The sequence below is a fragment of the Heliangelus exortis genome, chromosome Z (genome assembly GCF_036169615.1).
Source record: "Heliangelus exortis chromosome Z, bHelExo1.hap1, whole genome shotgun sequence".
NCBI classification, from domain to species: domain Eukaryota; kingdom Metazoa; phylum Chordata; class Aves; order Apodiformes; family Trochilidae; genus Heliangelus; species Heliangelus exortis.
In genome coordinates, this window is record NC_092454.1 from 30,191,080 (window position 1) to 30,204,876 (window position 13,797).

At 39.8% G+C, this 13,797-nt stretch overlaps 1 protein-coding gene across 1 annotated transcript in view; it reads left to right on the forward strand.

Annotated features, from left to right (window-relative positions):
• NFIL3 (nuclear factor, interleukin 3 regulated) overlaps positions 1-13,639 on the forward strand; it is a 513,505-nt gene extending 499,866 nt beyond the window's left edge. Inside the window, exon 2 of the transcript XR_011723391.1 lies at positions 13,547-13,639. The gene's annotated coding sequence lies outside the window, so the exon portion shown is untranslated. The remainder of the gene's footprint in view (positions 1-13,546) is intronic.
• Positions 13,640-13,797: the final 158 nt, after the last annotated feature.

A 13,797-nucleotide genomic window follows, 5' to 3' on the forward strand; every position in this document is an offset into this window, starting at 1 on the left:
CCAATCCTTAACTTTGTATGATCCTATGCTTCTATGATATTTCAGACTCCACCAAGATAGGATAGAAATAAACAGAATTCTGTAATGTTTGTTCTTATTCAAGCACAAATTGTACATGTATGAATGCTGATACATTAGACCAAGATACTTTATGTAATGACAACTAATTAGCAGCATTTTATGATTTTGCATAAATAGTAAATATCATAATATAACTGCTTTCTATACAACCTGATCACACAACATTTCCCCAGCTTTCTCATTATGCTGGTTCCTACCAACAAGTTTCCAAACAAGCAGCATAGTTGTCAGCAGACATTGATTCCTGAGCTCAGCCTACATCTTTCTACTGTAACATTTTAATTGAGAAATGGAAATGTTTCTGAAGGCTGGCACTGGGTTGACACACCAGCTTCCTATAAAGGGAACATCATAAAGCATATACTGATCTCAGTGCCAATTCCATTTACAAGGCTGTAGCGCATGGGAAAAATTTTCTGCATTACTAATGAATAACAGCTTCTGAAAGATGAAAAATTAGTTTGATAAGAAGCCACCCAAGCCCTTGCAGAGCAGGATAAAGGCACCCAGGAATGCATAAACAGGACAGCTGAGTCAGCAGGGTGAGGCAGGAAGGCTGTCAGAGGAAGAGTCTCACAGGAGCTCCCCAGGGAATAGCTTTCTTAGGCCCTGAATGCCACAACATCAGCAAGGCACTGATTTCACACCCAGCTTCACCTTCTGGCCTTTTCCACCCAGCACTGCTCAAATCCCTGCAGCAGCAGCAGGTCTGGCAAGAGCCAGGAAGGTACTGGGAACTTCAGAACTCCCTAATTAACTCCTCAGTCATCACAGTCCTTGATCTTTCTAGTGTGGCCTGTCTTCCTTGTAGTAACCCATGAAATCAAGGGAAGTGCTGACAAAAGCGTAATTACTTGCTCTGTTGTTTCATGATACAGAGCATGTGGTGACAATTCCTGCCTCAAGGTGTTCTGTTCCCCTAGTCTGACCACCACTTGCTCCCAGCGGGGTGGGAGACCACTCCAGAAAGCCTCTGTTGCTAGCTGCTTAAGGAAATGCACCAGCTTTTAAAAAACCCAAACCATGCAAAAAACAGATACCACACCTAGGAGAGACCATGGTGTATGGGAGAGACTGGGAATGAACACCTGACTTCAGGAGAAACATCCAGGAGCAGCACTTGAATTGTCACCAGACATTCAGCAGCCTCATACACAGGGATGCTCAGGGAGGTTTCTCCTCTGGGAAGAACTCACCATATTTTGTGTTCCAGGACATAAAACTGCTAATGAGCATATTATTATTTCTGTTGGGGAAAATGAGTTTGCTTCTGGGTGCACTGAGTGACCAGGCGCACATGATAGTTTTATGCCTGAAGTGTTATCAGCACTCCCTCCCTTTAACTCTGTGCTTTCAGGTCTGATTGATATTTTTATCTGTGAGGCTAGAGCCAAATTGTTTTTTTTCTTCCTAATATCATTAAAGCATTGACATTTTGGCTTTGTGAAACACTTTAATTAATTAAAAGGGAAAATATGGGGGTTTATTTCTACAAAGATTAGCAGTAAGCAAGAGCTGATACTACTGAGGTTTGAGAACAGTTGCTTTCGGGAGAGCCTCACTACAAATGGAGGATTAGGGAGTTGACCACAGTGAACACAACTGCGACGTGTAATTTAATTACTTTGGCTGGGCTAAGCTGCCTAAGCTTATTGCTGCCTTCAGCAGGAGAACACTTTCCCTTGAAGTAATGCAAGTTCCGGGGTGGAGAGACGGGAAAGGCTATGAGAATTGCTACGATTTTCTCAAGTGCCTGAAAAAAGTGGTCAATTGGTCCTCAGCTGATGACCCCTCAGTTTAAACAGGTCACATGCTACTGAGATCCTGAAAATAAGCTGGGTAGCACTTGGAGCCATGCTGCTATTAGACCAGCTCTTGCAGAACTACTATGCATATAGGAGATTTGTTCCATTCCCATGTGTGCTTAGTTTTCAGACTTACAGGCTCCATGGCAGTTTGGTTGGGAACCAACAATCAAACCATCATTCCCTTGAGCATTGTGCTGCTTTATTTTACTTTATGCAATCCTGTTTTGTTTGCAAGGCTATATATACCAGTGCAGCATTTCTTGTCTTTCCTGGCACTTTTAAAGTAAGAGAGTAGGATGAATGAATAGCAGTCTTGCATAATGGGTATGTATACTTGTCTGTATACATCTATATGCAACTTTCAGGTCTGTGAATTGTGTGAGACAGATAATCATGAAAATCTGACAGCCTGTCCTTCAAAGCAGTACAGTGAGAAGCTACTATAAGAACTTTGAATACCAGTTGGACAAGCTTCCCACACCATAAAACACCGTATCCCATTTTTTGCCTGGAGGAGAGAGTTGTATCCTGACATCTTCACTCTGTCTTCAAATGAGATACTGTGCTATGGAAAAAAAAAAACCCATGCCCTTACCATTTGCACTAGCTGCAGGAAACCCTGGCTGAAATCCACAGACCTCTGTGGTACAGAGTGAGACTGAATGATCAATCGTCTTCAATCCTTAAAATATACAAATAGAAAGAGTTAAGTGAGAAGCTTACTGCCATATGAGCTGTTCTGTTATCTGTGGCACAAGCCCTCATACATAAGGCTCTGCACTTCCTAAACTGTTTCATGAAGTCCTGAATTTATAATGGGTGTTGATACTGGGTGTAACTAAACCAGCATGGAGAGTGGTTTAACATGTATAAACAAGACCAAGAAATGCAAATCACAGTTCCTCCAACTCCCTTGGAGTTGTTCTTAGAACAAGGAGCAATACACAGTAAAGGGTGAAAAAGCATGTTTATCTTCCCTTCTCTAGTTTTTACTTCTCATTAATTAGTTCATACTGTGAATTAGTTCTGGTTGGTGGATACATTTAGGTGTCTTGTGAATCTGAGACCATTTCATACCTCCATTCAGATTATGAAGCGAATACAATAATCATACTATTGACTTGGCAACTGTATTGTATCCAGTCATTTGAGAAATCTAGCCCCACAAAGGTCAAATGGATATCTGAGGACAGCAGGAAGATGGAATTATAGGGGCCCATACATTGCACAAAAACTGTCAGGGGACAGGAGGTGTGGATGTGCTGTTTTAGCTTTCCTGTCAACCCACTTCATACATTGGTGATAGCAATGGTTCATTTTTGCATTTTTTTTGTTTGTTTTGTGGTTTTTTGTTTTGTTTTTTGGTTTTTGGTTTGGTTGTTTGGTTGTTTTTTTAACTCAAGGAATATGCGCCCAATCAGATTTAAAATATTGTTACTTAGTGCTCCATGATGAAATTCAGTCACCAAGGCTGGCTGCAGAACACAGGAAAATCTTCTTTTGCAATTTTTAAAATTTATTTTCCTTCATTTGAAACATCAAAATTAATATCAATTATGCAGACAGAAATCTTTTTTCTATTCTCAGTGTTTTGATACATGTTTTTAATCACTATTTGACTTTTTCCCTAAGTATATTTCTAGCTAGCCATTAGAATACAAATCATTGCTGAAGTCCCTACTACACCTGTTTATAGCAAGGTGCCTGGGACCAGGTCAAAATTATCAGTAAAGCCCAGAAAAGGACAGAGGAACATTTTACATAATGCCACTGCTTTTCTCTGTGCAAAACTTTGGTGAAGATGGCTGCCCATGCAGAGACTTTTGCAAATCCTGCTGAGCAGACAGAAGGTTGCCCGGGAGGAACAGGTTGTGCTCCACATCTGTAACTTTTGCCTGAGTTGAAGAAACCTCCTCCGAGACTTTGTTCCTCAGCATGAGAACAGGATGTTGCTCATCTTGCTCTGGTGTGTTGCAGAGCTGGGCTGGCAGCATACTGCTGGTGCCCCAGGAGAAGGGAAAAACAGCTGTGATGTCCTGAGAAACTCTGAGAAAATGAGGCAAAGACACCAAGGGGCAGAGGAGTCTCCTTTGCACCTGCAGGGCCCAACATAGCAGGGTCACATTGTCTTGTGCTGTCCCCTAATCAGATCTCGTGGATGATCAGAGAGCTGGGAGCAGATGACACCATCCTACAGGAATTTTTGGCCAGCCTACTACACAGTAGATCACAAAGAGTAAGTTCTTCCCCTTCCAAAGAAATTAGCAAATGCCATTACAAGGGCCAGAAATGGGTCTCGGACAATACTGCTGTTTGCCTTCTCCATTTCATTGGAACCAATATAACTGATCAAGACTCAATAAGGACACTAAAAAAGATAGTTATTGCCCCTGAAGTTGTTTTAGTAGACTTAAAATCTCATGGGGCAGCAGCTGACTATCCCATTGTTTCACATGTTGAAGAATTAGATTTCATGAAACTTTAGTGAAAATATGGTAGGAGTGAATATTATGTCACCCGTCCATTGCATTGAGGTTGGAGATAATGTGGCTTCTCTTTTTGGTCCACTCTTAGTCAGGACTCTTCCTGAGCTCTTACTGCTGATAATTTGCTGTTCAAATTGTCAATCCAAGCCTGCTGTTTGGATCTTTGTTAGGCTCTGGAAGACCCACCAATTAACATTTCTGAAAGTATCTGTTATTCCTGAAAAAATAGCAGGTACCTTAATGTGTTTAGATTTCTGTTTAGCTGGGTTTTTTTGCTTTGCTTCACACAGAAAATCGTGAACAAGTATTTTGATGGTGCTTGCTTTTCCATTGTTTCATATTACTTAATAATTTCATGCTACCAGCTTTCCTTGGCTGTTGGATATAAAAAGGTTTCCAAGTGACTAAATCACTGTCAAAAAAATGAGGTTGGGCTCTGGACCAGGTAAGGGAGAGCCAGACAGGGGCTCTAGGGCTGCACATATCTTGCTTCAAAATGATAAGACTTAATGCAGACAAAAGGCAGAAGGATCTGTAGAAAGCGTGACAGTGACTGTAAGGGAGTGATATGATACTGATCCCTAATATCCATTCAAACAGTCTTTGATTGAGTTGTTTGTTCAGCTGTAATATCAAAGGAAAAGTGGGCACTGGAAGCAATAAATACCATTTTCTTATCCTTTGTTGTAGCATCGTGTACTTATTTTTCAATAAAAGAGTGTACACAATAGAAACAGACTGAATACACCATGCAAGCAGACTACCAGTGATTTTAAAAAGCATTGGTTAAAAATGCCTGCCCCTAGGCATATCACATAACAAGTCCCAGAAGGTAGAAACTCCAGGCATGCCCTAACACTGAAGACAGATACAATAACCAGAAACAGCAGGCCTTGAAAACAACTTCAAAACCCTAGGAAGCCTGCATGTGAATTTTCTTTATTGCTCCTATTACAGAATATTTCTTATCTTTCTCTTTATCTCAGTGCAAAAATGTATTTTATATGTGAGGAGCATAAAAGTAACAGGTCCAGATGAGTCATTATATTTTTTTAATGTTTTCCTCTGATCTTTTTTCTCTACCTTTTAAAATCTTTCTTGGGTATTTCTTGGCAAAGATTCTTTCTCCTAGACTTCTCTTTCTCTACCTATTTTCATGCATAAAGACAAACCAACCATGATTATCAAATGTCCTTCATGATTCTTTAGTTGATATTTTTCTTATCCTTTTTCTTATCTCAATCACAGAATTGTCAAGAAATTTTAAGATCTAGCTATACACACCCACAATAAGCAAAAAAAAAAAAAAAAAAAATGCCCTGAAGTGCCACATTTATACATTTCTTAAATACATCCAGGGACAGTGACTCAACCACCTCTCTGGGCAGGCTGTTCCAGTACCTGACCATTCTGTCAGTAAAGAAATTCTTCCTAATATCTAATCTAAACCTCTCCTAATCTAAACCTCCCCTGGTGCAAGTTCAGACCATTTCTTCTACTCCTCATTTTTCACTTGGGAGAAGAGGTCAACACCCACCTCCCTGCAACCTTCTTTCAGGTAGTTGTAGAGGGCAATGAGATCTCATTTCCACCTTCTCCAAAGTTCCCTCAGCCACTCCTTGTATGATTTATTCTCTGGGCCCCTCACCAGCTTGGTAGCTCTCCTCTGGGTATGTTCCAGCACCTCAATGTCCTTCTTGAAGTGAGGGTCCAGAACTGCACACCAGACTCAAGGTGCATCCTCACCAGTTCTGAGTACCGAGGCACAATCATTTCCCTGCTTCTGCTGGCCACACTATTCCTGATACAAGTCAGGATGCTGTTAGCTTTCTGAGCCACCTGGGCACCTTGCTGGCTCATGCTAAGCCAGCTGTATGCCAACACCACTAGGTCCTCTTCTGCTGAGGAGCTTTCCAGCCACTCCTCCCCAAGCCAGTAGCATTTCCTGGGGTTGCTGTGACCAAAATGCAGGACCAGGCAATTGGCTTTATTGGACCTCAGACAACAGCTATGGCCAACCAGTCCAGCCTGTCCAGGTCCCTATGTAGAGCCTTCCTACTCTCAAGAAGATCAACACTCCCACCCAATTTATTGTCATCTCCAAACATACTGAGAGTGCACTTGATCCCTTTGTCCAGATCATTGATGAATATATTAAACAAGACTGGCCCCAAAACTGAGTCCTGAGGGACACCACTGATGATTGGCTGCCAACTCAATTTGACCCCATTAATCATAACTCTCTTCACAATCTCTGTTAAGCTAAAAGATTTAGAAATTTAAAAAAATAACCAAATAAAGAGTAAATATTACATCGCCACTGCTTTGTGTTTAACCACTTTCCTGAAGTGGTTATAGCTAAGAGAAGAATTTAAAAGAATTAGGATACCTCAATAATGACGTTTAATGACGTTCCAGATTTATCCACTTAAGAAGCCCAAAGGTGCAGTACACCCCTCCCATGATCCTTCCCACATCCTCCTCCATGACAGCAAGGACCCTGCAGCAGCTCTGTGTTCCCAGCACAGTAGGTAATGGGATTGGTTCAACTGGAAACCAAAGAGGTTTTCAACCAGATTCAGTTCCTTCATCTGAGATGTCACACAGCCTTCCACATGTTAGTTCCAACACAAGAAAGGTGCTGGGAGAAAGATGCAGAAGGAAGTCAGAACCAGCTCTTTGACTAACAGCCCACTTTAGTGCCACTTAAAAGTGATGGAGAATGTTGAACCAAAATCAGACCTAACAGGTTTTACCTAACAGCTTTGCCATTCTTGGCATATATATAGGAGTTACCACAGCCCAGCTGATGGATGGTGATGTGCTAAGTGATCATATTCTGTATCTCTAATGTAATCTGCTATGTAGTTGTGTCCCACTGTCATGAAATTGTGAGAAGTAAATGTGATTGACCAACAGACTTTTACTTTCACTATTTGCTATAATTCAAATTGTATTACTCTGGAGGATACTAAGAATTTTGGATACCTCCTTTCTTGCCTTACAAAAGTTTCCTTGATTTTAAAGTCTTAGTGACATAGAACCAAAAAATTAGGAAGAAATTTTTCCCAGACAAAGGGTTAGTCAAATTACTTCATTTGTAAACAGGGATTTAATTTTTTTTTAATTCTTAATTAAAAAAATAATTAAAATTCAAAATAAGAAGTCCCTCAGAAAAGATTATGCTTTTGGTTGAGGAGGTCTTGATAATTTTAAGCACAAAATAGGAATTCAATCAGAATAACTGAAACAATTTCCTTGTAAATGGTTTTGATGATAACCAATGGAGAATTTTTTACTTCCAGGATTATATTTAAAAAAAAATATCCCAACTTGCTCTACAATAAAATTATTTTTTTTTTCTTTTCCCACGTTGTTTGGGGGTTTTAGGGTTGGTTTTGTTTGGTTTTTGGTTTGTTTGGTTTTTTCTCATAAATTCTCTGCGTGATCTGGGAGTTCTACAGAAATACGAATAAAGAACTTTTAAGTGGTGTGATGTTCTAGACAGCTAAAAGGTATCTTTTGCAAATAGCTGTGATGCTCAGCACACACTAAATGCAGTAATCGTCAGTCTTTGTATGTTTTGTCTTTCCAGGGGACAGAGAGTTACAGATGTGCATTTTGATACTGTGCACTTGTGCTCACTTAGATTGTTATACTAGACATAGAAAAGCTATAAAGTGTTACAATTTTTTTTCAAGGTTCAAGTGATCCTTTATGTCTTTATAAGTCTCTTGTCAAAGACTGTCCTTGGTGCCTTCCAACCTATCTTTTGTTTGCCTTCATATTATTCTCTGGAACAGAAGGCTGTGTCCCAAGAGGGTTTTGTTAGTTGCAAATTGCTCATATCAGCTCAGAAAATCCCATCTTTGCTGTACTCTGTGCCCTTTTGTTTAATTTCTAACGGTGAGGCAACTGGATCCTTTACTTTTGTTCTCCAGATGAAACAAAAGAAACCTAATAGGAGCAGCCGGTGAAAGGAAAATCCTTCCGTAGGGCAGGAAAGAAATGTGCCTCTAACATGACACTGGGGAATCATGACCTGGTTAAGCTTCGGCAAAGGGGTGCTTATTAGAGCAAGTGGCAAGTCACATCAAGTTTTTGGAGTGAAAAGGACATGGGAAACCAGCACAAAACCAAAACAAAAACAAAAAAATAAAACAAAAATATAACTCGTACTGGAAAAAAAAGATGAGGGCAAGAATGGAGATGAGTCTGATTTCACCTTTTATTCGCAGTATGTTTCCACTTCTGACTTCTTGTTTTGTGCATTTGTGGTTGTTTGAGTGTGACAAAGATTAATTGGCTTGTGCATGAAGATGTTCAGTACAAAACCAGCAGCAACTAGAAAATACATTGTTTTAAATTACTATTATTTTCTAATCAAGGTCCCAGCCTGTAGTCTACAGGTTTTGGCTGGGTGATGCAACTGAAGTTACAGGTATTGGTACAAACGAAAGAATTTTACCAGTCTTGGGATCCTTTCCAGGTAAACTGTCATTTGTGGAAAGAAATTGGATTAAGATGCTGTGCTGAATGATAAAAAGGCATACTCTTAACTCACTACATAAAGGAGAAAGGTCTATAGAACTTTTACAATCAAGTTTGTCACCAGACAAATCCCTTATAATTCTGTTTCTTAATTAATGTTTGTAAAGTGTGATATGAAATTACTAGCCTATAAACACAATCATGCAAAACTTGAAAAAGTCATAAGGTATTATAATAGTGCAGGCTATAAAAATGTGGAATTCATATAAGAAGGCTGCAAGCATAGTTTAAAGTTTATAAATATCTTGATCCATTACTGTCAAACCTATATTTGTTTTTCCCGCATTACCATTGTTACCTCTCTGGTTTCACACTTAGCCCACCCACATCAATAGTTTGATACTGACTTGTCTGAAAAACATGTAGTCAAAAGTAATCCCTGTGACTGGTGATGATGCCATTTAAAATTTTTCATTAACGTTGATCTTTTTGGAAATACAATTCCAAATTGTATTCAGGAGGTGAAAAACAATATATGGAGTTTCAGTTCCTTCATTATTTTCATGTACTACATTATTAATGTTACCTCACTGTCCCTTGAGGCAGGCACTGCTGATACCTTTTTTATTATTATTTTTCTCATTAATAAACATGTTGTGGCTGCTCCACCGTCCCAAGCATTTCTTCACCTATGTAAAGAAGATAGAGGGTCTTTTATCATTCATTTATCATTCCTTGATTGTCTTTCCATGCTAGCTTCCTATGAAAAGGAAGAAGTTAGAAGTTTAAGAACTTAAGAAGTTAGAACTTAAGAAGTTAGATTTTTGATTTTGTATCCCTGCATGTAACTTAACTACTTGGTTAAGAATTATAGGTTCCAAGTTTGGACATTGATAAGTCAAAACTATTAACATAAAATATTTGGTTGAGCAGTTGATATTTTGCCTAATAACAAAGCATGTCAAAAATGTAATTTGCTAAGGAGTTCTCACTGTAAAATATAAACTATTACACAGAACCAGAATGAAGGGAATTTCTACAACTTTTCTCATAATTCCCTAAATTCACCTTGTCCCTCATCCCTCTAGCAAACCTTTTAACAGGCTTTGTAGTGAGATTTAATAGAAGCTGGGCTACGAGTTGTCTTATGTCCATGCCCAGCTATTTCTGCCTACTAAATCTATTATTCCAAATTAAGCAGTACAAATAGAATAAAAGAATGCACGTCACCCATGCACTTCAATGTATTATGCAATCTAAATGCAGATGTCTGTGCAGCACCTACTTAGCTCCCTCTTCTTCTGTCTTAGACATACAAATAGACACATACTAAACAGAGGGACAGTTTTAAAGTTTTGAAATGTATTCTGTCCATAAATACCATGTTTATCCATAATGACATACCAAGCCTTCAGACCAAAGCAAAAAAAGGAGGCAGCCCCTTGACTATTACAATTTAGTCACATTGTCTCTATAAATTGAAAAGTAAAGTCAGTGCATTTTCTCTGGCTGGTGGCAAACATCAGGAAGTAAAAAGTCAAGATTTTAAGCATCTGATTCTGCCATGGACTTACTTGCACAATCTTGCATGAATCACTTTGAGCTGTTGTGTATCATATTCCTAGCTAGGATAAAGAGTTAAAGTGTTTTCCTACTCTGCAAATAATTTTAGTTCTATGTCAGTTTTAGCAGTTTAATAATGTTGATCAATATTAATATATTGTACAGTGCCTCTAAGTGCCTTTTGTGTTCTTAATTTTCTATATTAAGGTTTCCAAAACTGTTTTTATGATCATGACTATAAAATGCATTTAAAATCTGCGTTTTTATCATGCTGTTTTCCCAAGGCCTTTAGTTGAAGAGGGTTTGTTTTCAAGAACACATATTGTGTGGCAAATGATCTAAAATGATCTAAAAACTCATTCTATCATAGCAATACAGCAATAAAACAGTAGAGCTTGATACTTTGAGTAGGCTTGTTCAAACAGTTATATTCATTCAACCCAACTCTTTATTCTTTTATCCTCTCCTCCATTCATTCTCTCACGTACTTTGCTAGTGACCTATTCATTGCATTATATATTGGGCTGCAAACCTCTGGGCACATTCACTGCCCTTTTCACCAACTTACTGAATACCTACCACCTGTTCACTCACTCACTCTTGGACTGACCTGCCCTCATCTTCAGGGCCAGCTTCAATCTTCTTCTCTTTCCCTGCTCTCCCCTGGTATCTTGTACCCAGCAGCTTAATTTTTCCCTGAGTTTAGTTAAGGACTTAAGGTAACAGTTATAGCTTTCTTTACCATTTCTTGCTTGGTTTTTTGGGTTTTTTTTTCCTGGCACAGATTTGATACAGCTTGCCTAGGCTTAAAATTCATCCCTCAACATGATTTCTGAACTGCTTATAATGCAACTGAAGCAGTCTTCATATATTATTGCTTCAGAGGATATGTTATGTGTACTTTTGCAGACTATACTTTACTATCCTTACAGTCGAGGTTTTTAAAAGTGTGTTTCATGCATGTCTTTGGAATATGCACCACGAAGTTGCTTTGGACATGTATTAACAGTTGTTCATTATAAGATCGCATTGCCACAGCGATCCAATACAAATGGTATCTGAAAATCATCATAATTTTTAGCACAACATGTTCCTTTATCATTACTGCAAGGACTGATATCTCTAGGCCTACACCACTAGTTCACATACAATCCACCCTAATGCTACAGACCTCTGGAGAACCTCCCAAATTTGTGTTCATCCTGGCTCAGAGGCCACGTTTTTAAATAGTGTGATAGATGTCACTTAAAAGGAGAACTGATAGGAGTATACAGTAGTATGATTTATGCTACTTGCTATGTATTCCAAACAAGGTTATTATTAGGGCATTTTCTTTTTCCTCAAGAAATCCCTGCTGGTAACACATTTTACTTGAAAGATCCTCAGTGTGACTGTGAATCTCATATTTGAGAAGGTCCAAGTATCAGTTCCCTGTTTCACCTCTGACCTTTCAGTCTGAAATATCCCACAGGTTCTACTGAGAGTGGATATTGAAAACTATGCTATACAGACTAACAATTTCAAAATGTCACAAAAACTAACCTGGATAGAGACAGCAGGAGAAATGGAATTTTTTTCTTGGTTCTGGCTTTTTCACCAGTTCCTTTGTGCTGCCCTGGGGTTTTGGAAGATTATGCAGACCACAAAAAAAAAAACTGAAAAAAACCCTCTGCTGTTCCTACACTACGCTAAGAATCACAGAATCATAGAGTATCAAGAGTTGGAAGGGACTTCTGAAGATCATCAAGTCCAACCCATTCCAGAGAATGACCAAAACCAGGGCAAGTCGCTCAGAAACACATCCAAAAGGGTCTCGAAATTCCCCAGAGCAGAGATTCCATAACCTCTCTGGGAAGCCTGTTCCAGGGCTGTGTAACCCTTACAGTAAAGAAATTCTTCCTCATGTTGAGGTGAAACTTCCTGTGTTCTATCTTGAATCCACTGACCCCCATCCTATCACAGGACACAAGTGAAAAGAGGTTGTCCCTTCCTTCTTGATGCCCAGCCCTCATATATTTATATCCATTAGTTAGCCTCTCAATCTTCTCCTCTCCAACTGAGAAGCCCCTGGTCTCTCAGCCTTTCTTCATAAGGCAGGTATTGCAGTCCCTTAATCATCCTTGTAGCCCTCTGTTGTACTCTCTCAGGAAAATCCCTGTCCCTCTTGAGCTGGGGAGCCCAGAACTGGATGCAATACCAGTGACATCTCATTGGGGCAGAGCAGAGGGAGAGGAGGACCTCCCTTGATCTGGTGGGCACTCTTCTTAATGCACCCCAGGATACTATTTGTCTTCTTGGCCATAAGGGCACATTGCTGTCCCATGGATAACTTTTTGTCCAACAGGACTCGAAGGTCCTTCTCCATGGGGCTCCTCTCTAAGAGATCACCTCCTAACCTGTACTGGTGCATTTTGTTATTCCTTCCCAGATGCAGGACTCTGCACTTGTTTTTGTTGAATCCTATTAGGTTCCTCTTGGCCTGGCTCTCCAGTCTCTCCAAATCCTGCTGAATGGTCACACAGCCTTCAGGTGAATGAGGCAGTTCTCCCAGATTTGTGTCTTCAGCAAACTTGCTGAGAAGACATGGTCCCATCTTCAAGGTCGTTGATAAAGATGTTGAACAGGACTGGACCCAGACCTGATCCCTGGAGGACACCACTAGTTACAGGTCTCCAGCTGGGCTCTTCGCCACTGATCATCACTCTTTGTGCTCTGCTGTGTAGCCAGTTCTTAATCCATCCCACTGCAGATTTGTGTATCCCACATTTCCTGAGCTTGCTCACAAGGATGTTATGGGAGACTGTGTCAAAAGCCTTGCTTTTGGTCAAGGTAGATTACATCAACTGGTCTCCCTGCACTACCCAGTCACAATGTCATAGAAGGCTATCAGATCAGTCAAGAATTATTTCCTCTTGGTAAATCCATGCTGACTACTCCTCACGTGGCAAATGATCTAAAACAATCTAAAACCTAATTCTATCATAGCAATACAGCAATAAAACAGTATAGCTTGATACTTTGACTTTGAGTAGGCTTGTTCAAACAGTTACATTCATTCAACTCAACTCTTCATTCTTTTACCCTCCATTCATTCTCTCTTCTCTTCCGTGTCCTTAGAGATGACCTCCAGAATGAGCCACTCCATCATTTTTCCAGGGACGGAGGTGAGGGTGACTGGTCTGTAATTGCCGGGATCTTCCTTCTTGCCCTTTTTGAAGAATGAATTGACACTGGTTTTCCTGCAGTCCTAAGGCACCTCTACTGTTTGCCATAATCTCTCAAAAATGATAGAGTGTAATCAGCCAGCTCTCTCAACACACTTGGGTGCATCCCATCAGGGCCCATGGACCTGCATATATACAATTTGC